The sequence below is a fragment of the Ambystoma mexicanum genome, chromosome 4p (assembly GCF_040938575.1).
Source record: "Ambystoma mexicanum isolate Mex_15411 chromosome 4p, UKY_AmexF1_1, whole genome shotgun sequence".
Taxonomy (NCBI): Eukaryota; Metazoa; Chordata; class Amphibia; order Caudata; family Ambystomatidae; genus Ambystoma; species Ambystoma mexicanum.
This window is the reverse complement of record NC_090927.1, coordinates 920,659,255-920,681,072: the sequence shown is the minus strand read 5'-3', so window position 1 is coordinate 920,681,072 and position 21,818 is coordinate 920,659,255.

Below are 21,818 nucleotides of genomic sequence, written 5' to 3'. Positions count from 1 at the left end.
TCCCACCTACTCTCATAGGCCTTTTTTAAATATGTTTTAAAATTTCCTGGGATTAATTCGGGTTGGGACCAATAACTTTCCATCACCAAGATGGTCAACTCATTTCTAATTGCTGATAGCTATGGCAAATTAGTACAACCCGGCTGAGTTAAAAAATCCCTGGCAGCTCTTCTGTAAGGGCCCAAATTACTATTTGACCAGAGTCTAGCCCAGAAGAACACTGGCCTCATTTAACATATGAAGTGAATGTTCTGCAGGACCAACTCCCAGACGGTTGGTATGTTAGGTGTATTAATCAGCCTGCCCAAGGCTGATTTAAGCAATTTCTGCTCAACAGTCTGGAGAATACTAGAGGTACAGGTGCCACACAATTCAGCTCCATAGAGAGCAACCTGTCTGGGTTGACACTTATAAATCTGCAATAAAATTACTCACCGGGCGCATCCCATGGCCTGAATAAATCTAGATAAAGCCCCACACTGCCTGGTCAACTTTAAGCCTGCCTGATTCACCTGATCTTTCCATGCACAATTAGGCATCAGCCTGACTCCCAGGTAGTTATATCTCTATTCCTGCTCAATGCTCCGACCTCTTAGGCTAATTGTAAGCCATGGTACTCTCTTAGCCCACTTGCTGCTGAAAGCCATCAACTGCATTTTTTGAATGTTTATGGTGAGTCCACTTTTCTCACAAAAACTCTTGAAGATTATCAATTGCCTCTGTAAGCACTTTGGGCTTAGTGAAAGGAGACCCGCATTGTTGGATGTTAAGAGGATTGGAATATGCTTGTCTGCCAATGATGGGGCATCAGTGTGCTCAGCCACAAGCAGATTGATGACCTCATTAATAAAGAGGCAGAACAGACTTAAGACAAGAACACAGCCCTGCCTGACTCCAACATCAATTTATATTCTAGGGGTGGTTTGACCATTGGGGCATACCTGATTCCAGCCCCATTGTTGCTGTGGAGCGAATGCATCGCTCTTAGCAAGCAAGGTGGCATGACCAATTTAATCAATGCCTTCCACAGGCTTCTTCTAGGTACACTATCGAACGCGCTCTTTTAGTCAACAAAGACGTAGATGTTCATGGAGCGCAATGCCACATATTTTCTCTATCTAGTGTGCTAATGTTACGCTGGAAGCCAGCCTGGAGGAGCTGCAAGGCCCCCACCTCCCAACTCCCAACATCTAGGTGGCCCATACCAGCCTTAGCAAATACCTTGCCCCCGAATCTAGAAGGGAGATGGGCCGATAGTTGACTGGGCAACCCCTATATCCCTTCTTATAAACGTGCACAATTATTGCTTGGGTCCATGAATGAGGCACTATGTTGAGGCACTATGTTCACTTCCAGTAGGGTTTTGAAATGTTTTAACAAATAGGGGAGCCATATGACTAACTCCTGCTGATATCAGTCAATGGGGACCATATCCGGTCCCAGCACTTTCCCCAGCTTCTGCGATATAAGAGCCTCCTCAATGTCATGCATAGTCATGCATAGTCACGCCAGTGGAATAATCACCCCCTCCCGAGGCTTATCAGGAGTAAGCCTCATTTCCTTATCATTAGGAGCCTTGTTTTCCACCTTGTAGAGATTTTCAAAGTGGGAAAATCAGGCCGCCTCCGAGATGCTGTTTTGGGTTAAATTTCTGTCATTTGTCCTCCCGGCCCTAAGACATTCCAAAAACCCCAGAGTCTCCTGCCAAAGAGGCCTGGAGAAGAGTATCCCACAGTTGAGCCAAATTCTTCATTTTCTGAGGTTTAAGTAATTTGCAGTATAAGGCTCTTGCCTCAGCCAGGTCCAATATGCCTCCTCCCCTAAACAGCATTCTGTAATCTTCTACTTCTGTTTTATTGTGTAAATATTGTAATATGTGCAAGTGTTCCCTATAAATATTACGGTACATAAGTGGTTCCATGTACATTATTTTGAGTGTTAGGGTGTGGAGAATTAAACAGAAGGATGTAGATACAAATAAAAATGAAGTACAATGTTTCTCAAATAAATTAGATCTTACTACTAATAAGAGTTGTAGGGAAGAATGTTGATATATTGGAGTCGATTCATGGAAATAATGTGCGCTGAAAATTCCCGCGCAGAGGTGCCAAAACGTGCGAATCGCAGTAAAAGTGCGAAAAACGCAGTGCAAGTGCGAAAATCGCAGGGAAACCAGCGCACATCGATTCATGGAAGTCCGTGCGCGCGAAAAACATTGGATGTGCGCTAAAAATGTGCGCCGCGCACGCCGGCGCACAGGTCATCCAACAGCGTGCGCTACGGCCACTGCGAAATCGCACATAGCGCGGCGCACATCACAAAAGTAGGCGGAACACGGGGCGTAACACTCGGAATGGGCAACAACGTGTGAAAATATGGGCGTCACGGGGGAAGTACAGGAGGCAAGTGCGCGGAACGCCCACATGCTCGCCTGCAACCCGTATTCATGGAATCGAATAGGGCAAAGCAGCGCACGGTCCAAGACGCGCACAGGGCCAAACAAGTACGCCACAAGAAAACAGGTGGTAGCGCCCCTGCGACTGAAAAAAATGTGCGCCAAAATGTGCGCTACCAAAAAGCACCCATATACAACCATGATGAATGGGCCATACAGTGGCCCTCTAGGACAAATGAGGTGCAAAGGGGCACCGACAAACACGGACACCCGCTGTGTGAAAAATAGCGTGTGCGCGTGTCCCTGGGTGCGCGGGAAGTTCCACAAGTGATTGGCCTGGGTACGTGTACTTCGGGATGCGCAGGAAGTTCGACACGCGATTAGCCTGGGTACGTGTACTATGGGGTGCGCGGGAAGTTCCACATGCGATTGGCCTGGGTAGGTGTACTTCGGGGTGCGCGGGAAGTTCCACATGCGATTGGCCTGGGTACGTGTACTTCGGGGTGCGCGGGAAGTTCCACACGCGATTGGCCTGGGTAAGTGTATTCCGAGGTGCACGGGAAGATTCACACGCGATTTCAGCAGGGTACATGTATTTCGGTGGTGCCGGGGAATGCTACACATGATTTGGCCATGTGGGTCCTCCCAGGTGTTCCCTCTACACCCTCCACGTCCCCTGCAGGCAGCCCACACCACAGGGTACTACCCTGCACCCCTGCTCATGTCCCACAGGCAACCCATCCACCATGGCCATGCCCACCAGCCAACCCACATGTCACCTTGCACTACTGATCACCAACACATGTCTCCCATCACCCCCACCCCCCAGCAGTGCAGGGGCAGCCTCCACCAGGCTCCCACACATGTCCCCCTGCACCCCCACCCCCCAGCCACCAGGGGCAGCCTCCACCAGGCCCCCACTCATGTCTCCCATCACCCCACCCCCCAGCAGTGCAGGGGCAGCCTCCACCAGGCCCCCACTCATGTCCAACTCATGTCTCCCTGCACCCCCACCCCCCAGCCACCAGGGGCAGCCTCCACCAGGCCCCCACTTATGTCTCCCATCACCCCCACCCCCCAGCAGTGCAGGGGCAGCCGCCACCAGGCCCCCACTCATGTCCAACTCATGTCTCCCTGCACCCCCACCCCCCAGCAGTGCAGGGCAGCCTCCACCAGGCCCCCACTCATGTCTCCCATCACCCCCACCCCCAGCCACCAGGGGCAGCCTCCACCAGGCCCCCACCCATGTCTACCACCACCCCCACCCCCCAGCCACCAGGGGCAGCCTCCACCAGGCCCCCACTCATGTCTCCCATCACCCCTGCCCCCCAGCAGTGCAGGGGCAGCCTCCACGAGGCTCCCCCACATGTCCCCCTGCACCCCCACCCCCCAGCCACCTGGGGCAGCCTCCACCAGGCCCCCACTCATGTCTCCCATCACCCCCACCCCCCAGCAGTGCAGGGGCAGCCTCCACCAGGCCCCCACTCATGTCTCCCATCACCCCCACCCCCCAGCCACCAGGGGCAGCCTCCACCAGGCCCCCACTCATGTCTCCCATCACCCCCACCCCCTAGCAGTGCAGGGGCAGCCTCCACCAGGCCCAAACTCATGTCTCCCATCACCCCCACCCCCCGGCAGTGCAGGGGCAGCCTCCACCAGGCCCCCACTCATGTCTCCCATCACCCCCAGCAGTGCAGGGGCAGCCTCCACCAGACCCCCACTCATGTCTCCCTGCACCCCCACCCCCCAGCAGTGCAGGGGCAGCCTCTACCAGGCTCCCACACATGTCCCCCTGCACCCCCACCCCCCAGCCACAAGGGGCAGCCTCCACCAGGCCCCCACTCATGTCTTCCCATCACCCCCACCCCCCAGCCACAAGGGGCAGCCTCCACCAGGCCCCCACTCATGTCTCTCATCACCCCCACCCCCAAGCCACCAGGGGCAGCCTCCACCAGGCCCCCACTCATGTCTCCCTGCACCCCCACCCCCAGCAGTGCAGGGGCAGCCTCTACCAGGCTCCCACACATGTCCCCCTGCAAACCCACCCCCCAGCCACAAGGGGCAGCCTCCACCAGGCCCCCACTCATGTCTTCCCATCACCCCCACCCCCCAGCAGTGCAGGGGCAGCCTCCACCAGGCCCCCACCCGTGTCTACCACCACCCCCACCCCCAGCCACAAGGGGCAGCCTCCACCAGGCCCCCACTCATGTCTCCCATCACCCCCACCCCCCCAGCAGTGCAGGGGCAGCCTCCACCAGGCTCCCACACATGTCCCCCTGCACCCCCACCCCCAGCCACCAGGGGCAGCCTCCACCAGGCCCTCACTCATGTCTCCCATCACCCCCACCCCCCAGCAGTGCAGGGGTAGCCTCCACCAGGCCCCCACTCATGTCTCTCATCACCCCCACCCCCCCAGCCACCAGGGGCAGCTTCCACCAGGCCCCCACTCATGTCTCCCTGCACCCCCACCCCCCAGCAGTGCAGGGGCAGCCTCCACCAGGCTCCCACACATGTCCCCCTGCACACACACCCCCCAGCCACCAGGGGCAGCCTCCACCAGGCCCCCACTCATGTCTCCCATCACCCCCACCCCCCAGCAGTGCAGGGGCAGCCTCCACCAGGCCCCCACCCATGTCTACCACCACCCCCACACCCCAGCCACCAGGGGCAGCCTCCACCAGGCCCCCACTCATGTCTCCCATCACCCGCTCCCCCCAGCAGTGCAGGGGCAGCCTCCACCAGGCCCCCACACATGTCCCCCTGCACCCCCACCCCCCAGCAGTGCAGGGGCAGCCTCCACCAGGCCCCCACTCATGTCTCCCATCACCCCCACCCCCCAGCAGTGCAGGGGCAGCCTCCACCAGGCCCCCACTCATGTCTCCCATCACCCCCACCCCCAGCCACCAGGGGCAGCCTCCACCAGGCCCCCACCCATGTCTACCACCACCCCCACCCCCCAGCCACCAGGGGCAGCCTCCACCAGGCCCCCACTCATGTCTCCCATCACACCCACCCCCCAGCAGTGCAGGGGCAGCCTCCACTGGCCCCCACTCATGTCTCCCATCACCCCCACCCCCGAGCAGTGCAGGGGCAGCCTCCACCAGGCCCCCACTAATGTCTCCCATCACCCCCACCCCCCAGCAGTGCAGGGGCAGCCTCCACCAGGCCCCCACTCATGTCTCCCATCACCCCACCCCCCAGCAGTGCAGGGGCAGCCTCCACCAGGCTCCCACACATGTCCCCCTGCACCCCACCCACAAGCAGTGCAGGGGCAGCCTCCACCAGGCCCCCACTCATGTCTCCCATCACCCCCACCCCCAGCAGTGCAGGGGCAGCCTCCACCAGGCTCCCACACATGTCCCCCTGCACCCCTACCCCCCAGCCACCAGGGGCAACCTCCACCAGGCCCCCACTCATGTCTCCCATCACCCCACCCCCCAGCAGTGCAGGAGCAGCCTCCACCAGGCCCCCACTCATGTCTCCCATCACCCCCACCCCCCAGCAGTGCAGGGGCAGCCTCCACCAGGCTCCCACACATGTCCCCCTGCACCCCCACCCCCCAGCCACCAGGGGCAGCCTCTACCAGGCCCCCACTCATGTCTCCCATCACCCCCACCCCCCAGCAGTGCAGGGGCAGCCTCCACCAGGCCCCCACTCATGTCTCCCATCACCCCCACCCCCCAGCCACCAGGGGCAGCCTCCACCAGGCCCCCACCCATGTCTACCACCACCCCCACCCCCCAGCCACCAGGGGCAGCCTCCACCAGGCCCCCACTCATGTCTCCCATCACCCCACCCCCCAGCAGTGCAGGGGCAGTCTCCACCAGGCCCCCACTCATGTCTCCCATCACCCCCACCCCCCCAGCCACCAGGGGCAGCCTCCACCAGGCCCCCACTCATATCTCCCATCACCCCCACCCCCAGCAGTGCAGGGGCAGTCTCCACCAGGCCCCCACTCATGTCTCCCATCACCCCCATACCCCAGCCACCAGGGGCAGCCTCCACCAGGCCCTCACCCATGTCTACCACCACCCCCACCCCCCAGCCACCAGGGGCAGCCTCCACCAGGCCCCCACTCATGTCTCCCTGCACCCCCACCCCCCAGCCACCAGGGGCAGCCTCCACCAGGCCCCCACTCATGTCTCCCATCAGCCCCACGCCCCAGCAGTGCAGGGGCAGCCTCCACCAGGCCCCCACCCATTTCTACCACCGCCCCCACCCCCCAGCCACCAGGGGCAGCCTCCACCAGGCCCCCACTCATGTCTCCCATCACCCCCACCCCCCAACAGTGCAGGGGCAGCCTCCACCAGGCCCCCACTCATGTCTCCCATCACCCCCACCCGCCAGCCACCAGGGGCAGCCTCCACCAGGCCCCCACTCATGTCTCCCATCACCCCCACCCCCCAGCAGTGCAGGGGCAGCCTCCACCAGGCCCCCACTCATGTCTCCCATCACCCCCACCCCCCAGCCATGCGATTTGCCTGGGTACGTGTACTTCGGGGTGCGCGGGAAGTTCCACACGCGATTGGCCTTGGTACGTGTACTACAGGGTGTGCGGGAAGTTCCACACGCGATTGGCCTGGGTACGTGCACTACGGGGTGCGCGGGAGGTTCCACACGCGATTGGCCTGGGTACGTGTACTTCGGGGTGCGCAGGAAGTTCCACACACGATTGGCCTGGGTACGTGTACTTCGGGGTGCGCGTGAACTTCCACACGCGACTGGGCCTGTGAGAGTGGGCCAGCATTCCAGGGGTGGGCGGGAATATTTACTTGTGACTGGGCCTGGGAGAGCGTGCTACGTGTATTCCTGGGGTGGGCAGGAAGATTCACACGTTCGGCTACGACGTGCCAAAAAATAAATGGTCCAATCCTGAAACACGTACGCCAGCATGAAGCAGGCGTACGTCGACCTGCGCAGCATAAAAGTGCGCGCAAACAACAAACAAGCTCATACGCCAGTGATGAATATACCATTCCTAGCAGCAGTGGCCGTGGGTTACCAAAGGAGGAGGAGGAGGATAGTAAGGGCCAGAATTTTCACTCCCAGAACCAGCCTTTTTGGGATGCCTGATGACCAGGTGTATGGGAGGTACAGGTTTCCACCACACTTAATACTGGACCTGGTCAGTGAGTGGGAGGATGACCTCACATCACCCACCCTGTGCTCCCAAGCACTCAGCCCCCTGGAGAAGGTCCTCAATGTACTGCACTTCTTGGCCACAGGATCATTTCAGCGGACAAGTGCCATAGTGGGTGGGGTGTCACAGGCCACGCAGTCACGCTGCCTACACCAGGTCTTGAACATCATCACTGCACGCCCATCAGTCCGAAGGCACATATACCTGCCCAAGACACCTGCAGAAAGGCAGGCTGCCACCCTCGATTTCTACGGTGTGGCAGAATTCCCAAAATTTCTAGGTGCCATTGACTGCACCCATGTGGCACTACGTCCCCCCAGGGCATCTGAGCACATCTATAGGAACCGCAAGCACTAGCATTCCATCAACGTGCAGGTAGTATGTAATGCTAAGGGAATCATCACCTCAGTATATTCCAACTATCCAGGGTCCACCCACGACAGCTTCATTTACCGAATGTCTACCCTAAGCCGGGACCTAGAAGCTGGGCTGCATGGCGATACATGGCTGCTTGGTGAGTATGCATGCCACTGCACATGCATGCATGTCAGATGCAGAGTTATGTCACTACCCCACTAATGATACCCATCACCTCCTCACCAGGGGACAGTGCCTACCCTCTGAGCACCCTCATGATGACGCCAATTCGGAACCCCATCACGCCTCCAGAGGTAAGATACAACACAGCCCATATTGCAACCCGGGGCATAGTGGAGCGCACATTCGGAGTGCTCAAGTCACGCTTTCGCTCCCTTGACCGTTCTGGGGGGCAGCTGTTATATGCGCCCCCAGTAGTGTGCAGGATCATAGTGGCAGCCTGTGTCCTGCACAATGTTGCAACACGCCGGGGCATGGCTGTGGACATGGTGGTGCCCCCACATCCCCAACCACATGCACGCCCGCTGCGCATGGGAGGGGAGAGGGCACGGGGTGAGGCAGCCCGCAAGCAGCTGGTGGCTAATTAATTCACATAGAAATCACACCCCAGTTGAGTGCACGCAGCCCTGGCACATACCATCTGATAAGCAATGATGACTCGACCTGACAATTAAGACGAACAAAGGGACAGTCAACTGTTAGAACCATAGCAGCCTGAGATTGTTCATGTGGAAGTGTCACAATGTGTGCATCCCTACCTACACAAACACCACCAATGCAGTGTCATCAAAAGACACTTCCATGCTGCAGAAATGAATACCCACTCGCAAAATACTACATGAAAACAGTGCCTTGTCACCCAACCCCTCCCCGGCACGGCCACACTACACATCCTGGCATGTCATGCAATGTGAGAGCAAACAAATTAATCCCCACAACATGCCCCAAGTGTCACCAACTACAGTGTCCCTAATGGAAATATGGCCACACATGAAATGCTCATAGTTAGTGTTAGGTTTCCTTTGGTTTTGCATTTTTTTTGGACCTTTTGGACAATGGGCCACATTTTTGTATATAGTTTTTTTTTATTAGGTAGTGTTATTAGATAGGTTTCATTTCTTCGGTTGGGATCATGGACCCTGTATTGTTTATCTGTACATAGTTGACTTCTGGATTTTCAATATTTATTATGATTTCGCCATGGGGCAATGGTTTTCGATTTTAATTTTCCATTGGATTTACTTTTGTGGACTGTGACTTTGGACACCTTTCCTTTGCATCATGATTTGTGGTTTTGCATTATTTCACGGACCTGCTGTTTTTTTTTTTTAATTTCTATTATTGTTTGTTTATTTTTGATTCAATTTATGTTGCTTTTAATACATATTTTTTATTCACAGTTCAATGTGTAGTATCATCTCATTGGTTTCATGCATATCATGATATGGGTTTTGACATTCACTGACACTCATTGGGTGTATGTGAGGGACATGTGTTCATTTCCAAACTTGAAATTGGGCTTCTATCATGTTTTTGCCATTTCTAAGTGTGTGGATGCAATACTCGGGTGGGTGTTTGGCATTTGGAGGCTGACCATAAGGGCCAGGGATCTACATTGTGGTGACATGTTGGCTGGGGGATATGAGTGGGGGCCTGGTGGAGGCTGTCCCTGCACTGCTGGGGGGTGGGGGTGGTGGGAGACATGAGTGGGGGCCTGGTGGAGGCTGCCCCTGCACTGCTGGGGGGTGGGGGTGATAGGGGACATGAGTGGGGGCCTGGTGGAGGCTGGCCCTGGTGGCTGGGGGGTGGGGGTGATAGGGGACATGAGTGGGGGCCTGGTGGAGGCTGCCCCTGCACTGCTGGGGGGTGGGGGAGGTGGTAGACATGGGTGGGGGCCTGGTGGAGGCTGCCCCTGGTGGCTGGGGGGTGGGGTGGTGGTAGACATGGGTGGGGGCCTGGTGGAGGCTGCCCCTGGTGGCTGGGGGTGGGGGTGATGGGAGACATGAGTGGGGGCCTGGTGGAGGCTGCCCTGCACTGCTGGGGGGTGGGGGTGCAGGGAGACATGAGTTGGACATGAGTGGGGGCCTGGTGGAGGCTGCCCCTGCACTGATGGGGGGTGGGGGTGATAGGGGACATGAGTGGGGGCCTGGTGGAGGCTGCCCCTGGTGGCTGGGGGGTGGGGGTGATAGGGGGCATGAGTGGGGGCCTGGTGGAGGCTGCCCCTGCACTGCTGGGGGGTGGGAGTGGTGGTAGACATGGGTGGGGGCCTGGTGGAGGCTGCCCCTGGTGGCTGGGGGGTGGCGGTGCAGGGAGACATGAGTGGGGGCCTGGTGGAGGCTGCCCCTGCACTGCTGGGAGGTGGGGTGGTGGGAGACATGAGTGCGGGCCTGGTGGAGGCTGCCCCTGGTGGCTGGGGGGTGGGGGTGATAGGGGACATGAGTGGGGGCCTGGTGGAGGCTGCCCCTGCACTGCTGGGGTGTGGGGGTGGTGGTAGACATGGGTGCGGGCCTGGTGGAGGCTGCCCCTGGTGGCTGGGGGGTGGGAGTGCAGGGAGACATGAGTGGGGGCCTGGTGGAGGCTGCCCCTGCACTGCTTGGGGATGGGGGTGATGGGAGACATGAGTGGGGGCCTGGTGGAGGCTGCCCCTGCACTGCTTGGGGATGGGGGTGATGGGAGACATGAGTGGGGGCCTGGTGGAGGCTGCCCCTGGTGGCTGGGGGGTGGGAGTGGTGGTAGACATGGGTGGGGGCCTGGTGGAGGCTGCCCCTGGTGGCTGCGGGGTGTGGGTGATAGGGGACATGGGTGGGGCCTGGTGGAGGCTGCCCCTGCACTGCTGGGGGGTGGGGGTGGTGGGAGACATGAGTGGGGGCCTGGTGGAGGCTGCCCCTGCACTGCTGGGGGGTGGGGGTGATAGGGGACATGAGTGGGGGCCTGGTGGAGGCTGCCCCTGCACTGCTGGGGGGTGGGGGTGGTGGGAGACATGAGTGGGGGCCTGGTGGAGGCTGCCCCTGCACTGTAGGAGGGTTGGGGGTGGTGGGAGACATGAGTGGGGGCCTGGTGGAGGCTGCCCCTGCACTGCTGGGGGGTGGGGGTGATAGGGGACATGAGTGGGGGCCTGGTGGAGGCTGCCCCTGGTGTCTGGGGGTAGGGGTGATAGGGGACATGGGTGGGGGCCTGGTGGAGGCTGCCCCTGCACTGCTGGGGGGTGGGGGTGGTGGGAGACATGAGTGGGGGCCTGGTGGAGGCTGCCCCTGCACTGCTGGGGGTGGGGGTGATAGGGGACATGAGTGGGGGCCTGGTGGAGGATGGCCCTGCACTGCTGGGGGGTGGGGGTGGTTGGAGACATGAGTAGGGGCCTGGTGGAGGCTGCCCCTGCACTGCTGGGGGGTGGGGGTGGTGGTAGACATGGGTGGGGCCTGGTGGAGGCTGCCCCTGGTGGCTGGGGGGGTGCAGGGAGACATGAGTGGGGCCTGGTGGAGGCTGCCCCTGCACTGCTGGGGGGTGGGGTGGTGGGAGACATGAGTGGGGGCCTGGTTTAGGCTGCTCCTGCACTGCTGGGGGGTGGGGGTGGTGGGAGACATGGTGGGGGCCTGGTGGAGGCTGCCCCTGGTGGCTGGGGGGTGGGGGTGATAGGGGACATGAGTGGGGGCCTGGTGGAGGCTGCCCCTGCACTGCTGGGGGGTGGGGGTGGTGGTAGACATGGGTGGGGGCCTGGTGGAGGCTGCCCCTGGTGGCTGGGGGTGGGGGTGCAGGGAGACATGAGTGGGGGCCTGGTGGAGGCTGCCCCTGCACTGCTGGGGGGTGGGGGTGGTGGGAGACATGAGTGGGGGCCTGGTGGAGGCTGCCCCTGGTGGCTGGGGGGTGGGGGTGATAGGGGACATGAGTGGGGGCCTGGTGGAGGCTGCCCCTGCACTGCTGGGGGCTGGGGGTGGTGGTAGACATGGGTGGGGGGCTGGTGGAGTCTGCCCCTGGTGGCTGGGGGGTGGGGGTGCAGGGAGACATGAGTGGGGGCCTGGTGGAGGCTGCCCCTGCACTGCTGGGGGGTGGGGGTGGTGGGAGACATGAGTGGAGGCCTGGTGGAGGCTGCCCCTGGTGGCTGGGGGTGTGGGTGATAGGGGACATGGGTGGGGGCCTGGTGGAGGCTGCCCCTGCACTGCTGGGGGGTGGGGGTGGTGGGAGACATGAGTGGGGGCCTGGTGGAGGCTGCCCCTGCACTGCTGGGGGGTGGAGGTGGTGGTAGACATGGGTGGGGGCCTGGTGGAGGCTGCCCCTGGTGGCTGGGGGGTGGGGGTGCAGGGAGAAATGAGTGGGGGCCTGGTGGAGGCTGCCCCTGCACTGCTGGGGGGTGGGGGTGGTGAAGACGTGAGTGGGGGCCTGGTGGAGGCTGCCTCTGCACTGCTGGGGGGTGGGGGTGGTGGAAGATGTGAGTTGGGGCCTGGTGGAGGCTGCCCCTGGTGGCTGGGGTGTGGGGGTGATAGGGGACATGAGTGGGGGCCTGGTGGAGGCTGCCCCTGCACTGCTGGGGGGTGGGGTGGTGGTAGACATGGGTGGGGGCCTGGTGGAGGCTGCCCCTGGTGGCTGGGGGGTGGGGGTGCAGGGAGACATGAGAGGGGGCCTGGTGGAGGCTGCCCCTGCACTGCTGGGGGTGGGGGTGGTGGGAGACATGAGTGGGGGCCTGGTGGAGGCTGCCCCTGCACTGCTGGGGGGTGGGGGTGATAGGGGACATGAGTGGGGGCCTGGTGGAGGCTGCCCCTGGTGGCTGGGGGGTGGGGGTGGTGGGAGACATGAGTGGGGGCCTGGTGGAGGCTGCCCCTGCACTGCTGGGGGGTGGGGGTGGTGGGAGACATGAGTGGGGGCCTGGTGGAGGCTGCCCCTGCACTGCTGGGGGGTGGGGTGATATGGGACATGAGTGGGGGCCTGGTGGAGGCTGCCCCTGCACTGTTGGGGGGAAGGGGTGGTGGTAGACATGGGTGGGGGCCTTGGTGGAGGCTGCCCCTGGTGGCTGGGGTGTGGGGGTGATAGGGGACATGAGTGGGGGCCTGGTGGAGGCTGCCCCTGCACTGCTGGGGGGTGGGGTGGTGGTAGACATGGGTGGGGGCCTGGTGGAGGCTGCCCCTGGTGGCTGGGGGGTGGGGGTGCAGGGAGACATGAGAGGGGGCCTGGTGGAGGCTGCCCCTGCACTGCTGGGGGGTGGGGGTGGTGGGAGGCATGAGTGGGGGCCTGGTGGAGGCTGCCTCTGCACTGCTGGGGGGTGGGGGTGGTGGAAGACGTGAGTTGGGGCCTGGTGGAGGCTGCCCCTGGTGGCTGGGGTGTGGGGGTGATAGGGGACATGAGTGGGGGCCTGGTGGAGGCTGCCCCTGCACTGCTGGGGGGTGGGGTGGTGGTAGACATGGGTGGGGGCCTGGTGGAGGCTGCCCCTGGTGGCTGGGGCGTGGGGGTGCAGGGAGACATGAGAGGGGGCCTGGTGGAGGCTGCCCCTGCACTGCTGGGGGTGGGGGTGGTGGGAGACATGAGTGGGGGCCTGGTGGAGGCTGCCCCTGCACTGCTGGGGGGTGGGGGTGATAGGGGACATGAGTGGGGGCCTGGTGGAGGCTGCCCCTGGTGGCTGGGGGGTGGGGGTGGTGGGAGACATGAGTGGGGGCCTGGTGGAGGCTGCCCCTGCACTGCTGGGGGGTGGGGGTGGTGGGAGACATGAGTGGGGGCCTGGTGGAGGCTGCCCCTGCACTGCTGGGGGGTGGGGTGATATGGGACATGAGTGGGGGCCTGGTGGAGGCTGCCCCTGCACTGTTGGGGGGTAGGGGTGGTGGTAGACATGGGTGGGGGCCTTGGTGGAGGCTGCCCCTGGTGGCTGGGGTGTGGGGGTGATAGGGGACATGAGTGGGGGCCTGGTGGAGGCTGCCCCTGCACTGCTGGGGGGTGGGGTGGTGGTAGACATGGGTGGGGGCCTGGTGGAGGCTGCCCCTGGTGGCTGGGGGGTGGGGGTGCAGGGAGACATGAGAGGGGGCCTGGTGGAGGCTGCCCCTGCACTGCTGGGGGGTGGGGGTGGTGGGAGACATGAGTGGGGGCCTGGTGGAGGCTGCCCCTGCACTGCTGGGGGGTGGGGGTGATAGGGGACATGAGTGGGGGCCTGGTGGAGGCTGCCCCTGGTGGCTGGGGGGTGGGGGTGGTGGGAGACATGAGTGGGGGCCTGGTGGAGGCTGCCCCTGCACTGCTGGGGGGTGGGGGTGGTGGGAGACATGAGTGGGGGCCTGGTGGAGGCTGCCCCTGCACTGCTGGGGGGTGGGGGTGATATGGGACATGAGTGGGGGCCTGGTGGAGGCTGCCCCTGCACTGTTGGGGGGTGGGGGTGGTGGTAGACATGGGTGGGGGCCTTGGTGGAGGCTGCCCCTGGTGGCTGGGGGTTGGGAGTGCAGGGAGACATGAGTGGGGGCCTGGTGGAGGCTGCCCCTGCACTGCTGGGAGGTGGGGGTGGTGGGAGACATGAGTGGGGGCCTGGTGGAGGCTGCCCCTGCACTGCTGGGGGGTGGGGGTGATAGGGGACATGAGTGGGGGCCTGGTGGAGGATGCCCCTGGTGGGTGGGGGGTGGGGGTGATAGGGGACATGAGTGGGGGCCTGGTGGAGGCTGCCCGTGGTGGCTGGGGGTTGGGGTGATAGGGGACATGAGTGGGGGCCTGGTGGAGGCTGCCCCTACACTGCTGGGGGGTGGGGGTGGTGGTAGACATGGGTGGGGGCCTGGTGGAGGCTGCCCCTGGTGGCTGGGGGGTGGGGGTGGTGGGAGACCTGAGTGGGGGCCTGGTGGAGGCTGCCCCTGCACTGCTAGGGGATGGGGGTGATGGGAGACATGAGTGGGGGCCTGGTGGAGGCTGCCCCTGGTGGCTGGGGGGTGGGGGTGATGGGAGACATGGGTGGGGGCCTGGTGGAGGCTGCCCCTGGTGGCTGGGGGGTGGGGGTGGTGGGAGACATGAGTGGGGGCCTGGTGGAGGCTGCCCCTGCACTGCTGGGGGGTGGGGGTGGTGGGAGACATGAGTGGGGGCCTGGTGGAGGCTGCCCCTGCACTGCTGGGGGGTGGGGGTGATATGGGACATGAGTGGGGGCCTGGTGGAGGCTGCCCCTGCACTGTTGGGGGGTGGGGGTGGTGGTAGACATGGGTGGGGGCCTTGGTGGTGGCTGCCCCTGGTGGCTGGGGGTTGGGAGTGCAGGGAGACATGAGTGGGGGCCTGGTGGAGGCTGCCCCTGCACTGCTGGGAGGTGGGGGTGGTGGGAGACATGAGTGGGGGCCTGGTGGAGGCTGCCCCTGCACTGCTGGGGGGTGGGGGTGATAGGGGACATGAGTGGGGGCCTGGTGGAGGATGCCCCTGGTGGGTGGGGGGTGGGGGTGATAGGGGACATGAGTGGGGGCCTGGTGGAGGCTGCCCGTGGTGGCTGGGGGTTGGGGTGATAGGGGACATGAGTGGGGGCCTGGTGGAGGCTGCCCCTACACTGCTGGGGGGTGGGGGTGGTGGTAGACATGGGTGGGGGCCTGGTGGAGGCTGCCCCTGGTGGCTGGGGGGTGGGGGTGGTGGGAGACCTGAGTGGGGGCCTGGTGGAGGCTGCCCCTGCACTGCTAGGGGATGGGGGTGATGGGAGACATGAGTGGGGGCCTGGTGGAGGCTGCCCCTGGTGGCTGGGGGGTGGGGGTGATGGGAGACATGGGTGGGGGCCTGGTGGAGGCTGCCCCTGGTGGCTGGGTGGTGGGGGTGCAGGGAGACATGAGTTGGACATGAGTGGGGGCCTGGTGGAGGCTGCCACTGGTGGCTGGGGGGTGGGGGTGATGGGAGACATGAGTGGGGGCCTGGTGGAGGCAGCCCCTGGTGGCTGAAGGGTGGGGGTGATGGGAGACATGGGTGGGGGCCTGGTGGAGGCTGCCCCTGGTGGCTGGGGGTGCAGGGGGACATGCGTTGGTGGGCAGTAGTGCAAGGTGACATGTGGGTTGGCTGGGGGGCATGGCCATGGTAGATGGGGTGCCTGCAGGACATGTGCAGGGTAGGCCCCTGTGGTGTGGACCACCTGCAGGGGCCGTGGAGGGTGTAGAGGGAACACATGGGAGGACCCACATGTGCAATTCACGTGTGGTGCTCCCCGCGCACCCCTGTAATACACGTACCCTGATGGAATCGCGTGTGATACTTCCCATGCACCCCTGAAATACACGTACCCTGATGATTTTGCGTGTGATACTTCTCGCGCACCCCTGAAATACACGTACCCTGCTGCTTTTGCGTGTGATACTTCCCATGCACCCCTGGAATACACGTACCCTGCTGTTTTTGAGTGTGATACTTCCCACGCACCCCTGGAATACACGTACCCTGATGGAATCGCGTGTGATACTTCCCGCGCACCCCTGAGATACACATACCCTGCTGCTTTTGCGTGTGATACTTCCCGCGCACCCCTGAAAAACACGTACCCTGCTGTTTTTGCGTGTGATACTTCCCGCGCACCCCTGGAATACACGTACCCTGATGGAATCGCGTGTGATACTTCCCGCGCACCCCTGAGATACACGTACCCTGCTGCTTTTGCGTGTGATACTTCCCGCGCACCCCTGAAATACACATACCCTGCTGCTTTTGCATGTGATACTTCCTGCGCACCCCTGAAATACACGTACCCTGCTGTTTTTGCGTGTGATACTTCCCGCGCACCCCTTGAATACACGTACCCTGATGGAATCGCGTGTGATACTTCCCGCGCACCCCTGAGATACACGTACCCTGCTGCTTTTGCGTATGATACTACCCACGCACCCCTGAAATACACGTACCCTGCTGCTTTTTTGTGTGATACTTCCCGCGCACCCCTGAAATACACATACCCTGCTGCTTTTGCATGTGTTACTTCCATCGCACCCCTGGAATACACGTACCCTGATGGAATCGCGTGTGATACTTCCCGCGCACCCCTGAGATACACGTACCCTGCTGCTTTTGCGTGTGATACTTCCCGTGCACTCCTGGAATACACGTACCCTGATGGAATCGCGTGTGATACTTCCCGCGCACCCCTGAGATACACGTACCCTGCTGCTTTTGCGTGTGATACTTCCTGTGCACCCCTAAAATACACGTACCCTGCTGCTTTTGCATGTGATACTTCCCGTGCACCCCTGAAATACATGTACCCTGCTGTCTTTGCGTGTGATACTTCCCGCACACCCCCGGAATACACGTATCCAGATGGAATCGCGTGTGATACTTCCCGCGCACCCCTGAGATACACGTACCCTGCTGCTTTTGCGTGTTATTCTTCCTGTGCACCCCTGAAATACACGTACCCTGCTGCTTTTGCGTGGGATACTTCCCGCGCACCCCTGAAATACACATACCCCGCTGCTTTTGCGTGTGTTACTTCCCACGCACCCCTGATGCACACGTACACAGGACAATCGCGTGTGGAACTTCCCGCGAACCACTGAAATACACGTTCCCCGCTTGGCGTTTGCTGTTTGCCAGCCCTGTGAATTGGTCCAGGGTTAGCGCAGCCCTTTGCAATTATTTGGGGATTTTGAAGGCTTTTCCTTGCGCAAGGGCGTTCTTGGGGGCGTAACTGGCACTCCTGCAGGGTCGCTGCGCCACGCTGCGCCACGGCTGGTTTTGGATGCGAAAATCCATGAATACGCTGTGCGTGGAAATCGATTTTAGCGCACGCGGCTGCGCAGACATTCGCACGGGCACGCTGTGCGCCAGCCGCGTGCCCACTTTTGTGCGAATTTCTATGAATTACCCTCTTTGTGTCTTACTTGTTATGTGTCTAGGTGGGCAGAATAGGGACACATACATTGTATTCCAATCCAATTAAAACATTAACATGACCTAGTTTAAGTGTTAGTTTGTCCAAAGTTTTTTGTTTTGTATAGTAGTGTATACATACTTGTCATTAGTTTCTTGAGTGTGTAGTTGGACGCACACCAATTTCAAAAGAAGTATTCTAATGACAATGTAGATATAATTAGTAATTTTTAAAATGAACTTTGATTTCATTACAAAAAATATTCCACACAGAACACAACTATTTGTGCAAATAAACAATTCCCATTTTTCAAAAATGTCGCATTTAATGTGTAGATTTTCAGATGTCATTATCAACCTCTAATTTGTGTATGTGGCCAAACAAAGTACGAACACACATATTTCACAAGAAGTATGGAAATTACATTTTTTTAGGTTCTTAGTGTAGCTTGTGGTAATTGTTAATACATTTACAGAAGTTTTTATTGTCTACCTATTATTTGACATATTGGTATGACTAGACTTTTAAAAGATGTATACTCAAAATAATTTTACAACATTGGCATGTCGTCATACATTTATTTGTAAAACTGAAGACATACTTAGGTTATATGTTTTGGTTTCCTGGTTAAGGTTGGATATATTAATCTGCTGATTTTTCATCATTTAATGTTTAATAATGTTTGTACAGAATTGAATGAAAGCTTCATTGTAGTAAAATGACCTTATAGGTGCACAAACCATTGACATTGTGGGCAATTCTATTTAGAATTTGCTGATGCAAACCCAAGTTCGTAGTTACCTAAGTGGTTAGTGTAGTTGAGATAATCACAGATCATTTATGTTATCTATAATGCACTCTAGATACTGCTTCTCTTGGAAACTGGTATTCTTTTAAGCTGTCATATAGAGATACTTGTATAAAGTGAGAAAATGTGTATATATATATATATATATATATATATATATATATATATATATTTATTGTTAAATATTTTACATATGTGAAAGAGGTTTTTTCTCTCAAACAAGAAGGTTTTTTCCTCTGTAGCATGAATAATGAATATGCATTTTAATGGTTGTGTACTAGGAATACTTTCAGTAATCACTTAGGGGCCGATTCATGGAACAAACGTGCGCCGAAAATCTTCGCGCAAGCATGCGCAAGCATGCGCAAGCGGAAAAAAACAGGCTCACGCGCACGCGTGCGATTCATGGAAGTCCCTGCGCGTGTTCACCGCGGGATGTGCGCCAAACCCGTGCATGGCGCACAAGTCACTGCAACATCGCGAAAGGCGTGCGCGACGCGCACAGTGAAAGCGCACAACCTCAGCGCACACACCAGAAAGTGGGCGGGACATGGGGCGTAACGCGCGGAATGGGGAACAACACGCGAAAATAAGGGCGTAACTGGGGATGTACTGCAGGGAAGCAGACGGAACGCCCACACGCACTCGAACCACACGTATTCATGGAATCGAATAGGGCAAAGCCACGCACAGCCAAAGACACGCACAAGCTGAAACACGGCCGCCACACGAAGGCAGGCGGTAGAGTCCCAGCGCATCAAAAAAGTGGCGCGCGGGAAGTTAAATACGCGATTGAGCGGGTTACGTGGATTTCAGGGGTGCGCGAGAAATTCTACACGCGATTGGCCTGGGTACGTGTATTACAGGGGTGCGCGAGAAAATCTACACGCGATTGGCCTGGGTACGTGGATTTCAGGGGTGCGCGAGAAATGCTACACGCGATTGGCCTGGGTACGTGTATTACAGGGGTGCGTGAGAAAATCTACACGCGATTGGCCTGGGTACGTGGATTTCAGGGGTGCGCGAGAAATGCTACACGCGATTGGCCTGGGTACGTGTATTACAGGGGTGCGCGAGAAAATCTACACGCGATTGGCCTGGGTACGTGTATTACAGGGGTGCGCGAGAAAATCTACACGCGATTGGCTGGGTGGCTGGGTACGTGGATTTCAGGGGTGCGCGAGAAATGCTACACGCGATTGGCCTGGGTACGTGTATTACAGGGGTGCGCGAGAAATCCTACACGCGATTGGGCCTGTGCGAGTGGGGCAGTGTATTACGTGGGTGTGCGGGAAGTTGAAGAGGTGAATTGCCAGTGTGGGTCCTCCCAGGTCTCCCCTCTACCCCCGTCCACGACCTCTGCAGGCAGCCCACACCACAGGGGACTACCCTGCACCCCTGGTCATGTCCCGCAGGCAGCCCATCCACCATGGGCATGCCCCCCAGCCAAGCCACATGTCCCCTTGCACCCCCACCCCCCCGCACCGTGGGGCACCTGCCAGCAGGCCCCAAACCATGTCCCACTCATGTCCCCTTGCACCCCCACCCCCCAGCACTGTGGGGCACCTGCCAGCAGGCCCCCAACCATGTCCCCTTGCACACCCACCCCCCAGCAGGCCCCCACTCATGTCCCCCTGCACCCCCACCCCCCAGCACTGTGGGGCACCTGCCAGCAGGCCCCCCACCATGTCCCCTTGCACCCCCACCCCCCAGCAGGCCCCCACTCATGTCCCCCTGCACCCCCACCCCCCAGCACTGTGGGGCACCTGCCAGCAGGCCCCCAACCATGTCCCCTTGCACCCCCACCCCCCAGCAGGCCCCCACTCATGTCCCCCTGCACCCCCACCCCCCAGCACTGTGGGGCACCTGCCAGCAGGCCCCCAACCATGTCCCACTCATGTGCCCTTGCACCCCCACCCCCAGCAGGCCCCCACTCATATCCCCTTGCACCCCCACCCCCCAGCACTGTGGGGCACCTGCCAGCAGGCCCCCAACCATGTCCCACTCATGTCCCCTTGCACCCCCACCCCCCAGCAGGCCCCCACTCATGTCCCCCTGCACCCCCACCCCCCAGCACTGTGGGGCACCTGCCAGCAGGCCCCCAACCATGTCCCACTCATGTCCCCTTGCACCCCCACCCCCCAGCACTGTGGGGCACCTGCCAGCAGGCCCCCAACCATGTCCCACTCATGTCCCCCTGCACCCCCACCCCCCAGCACTGTGGGGCACCTGCCAGCAGGCCCCCAACCATGTCTCCCACCACCCCCACCCCTCCAGTCACCAGGGGCAGCCTCCACAAGGCCCCCACCCATGTCTCCCACCACCCCCACCCCCCAGTCACCAGGGGCAGCCTCCAAAAGGCCCCCACCCATGTCTCACACCACCCCCACCCCCCAGTCACCAGGGGCAGCCTCCACAAGGCCCCCACCCATGTCTCCCACCACCCCCACCCCCCAGTCACCAGGGGCAGCCTCCACAAGGCCCCCTCCCATGTCTCACACCACCCCCACCCCCCAGTCACCAGGGGCAGCCTCCACAAGGCCCCCACCCATGTCTCACACCACCCCCACCCCACAGTCACCAGGGGCAGCCTCCACCAGGCCCCCACCCATGTCTCCCACCACCCCCACCCCTCCAGTCACCAGGGGCAGCCTCCACCAGGCCCCCACCCATGTCTCCCACCACCCCCACCCCTCCAGTCACCAGGGGCAGCCTCCACCAGGCCCCCACCCATGTCTCCCACCACCCCCACCCCTCCAGTCACCAGGGGCAGCCTCCACCAGGCCCCCACTCATGTCCCCCTGCACCCCCACCCCCCAGCACTGTGGGGCACCTGCCAGCAGGCCCCCAACCATGTCCCACTCATGTCCCCTTGCACCCCCACCCCGCAGCAGGCCCCCACTCATGTCCCCTTGCACCCCCACGCCCCAGCACTGTGGGGCACCTGCCAGCAGGCCCCCAACCATGTCCCACTCATGTCCCCTTGCACCCCCACCCCTCCAGTCACCAGGGGCAGCCTCCACCAGGCCCCCACTCATGTCCCCCTGCACCCCCACCCCCCAGCACTGTGGGGCACCTGCCAGCAGGCCCCCAACCATGTCCCACTCATGTCCCCTTGCACCCCCAACCCCCAGCAGGCCCCCACTCATGTCCCCTTGCACTCCCACCCCCCAGCACTGTGGGGCACCTGCAGGCAGGCCCCCAACCATGTCCCACTCATGTCCCCTTGCACCCCCACCCCTCCAGTCACCAGGGGCAGCCTCCACCAGGCCCCCACTCATGTCCCCCTGCACCCCCACCCCCCAGCACTGTGGGGCACTTGCCA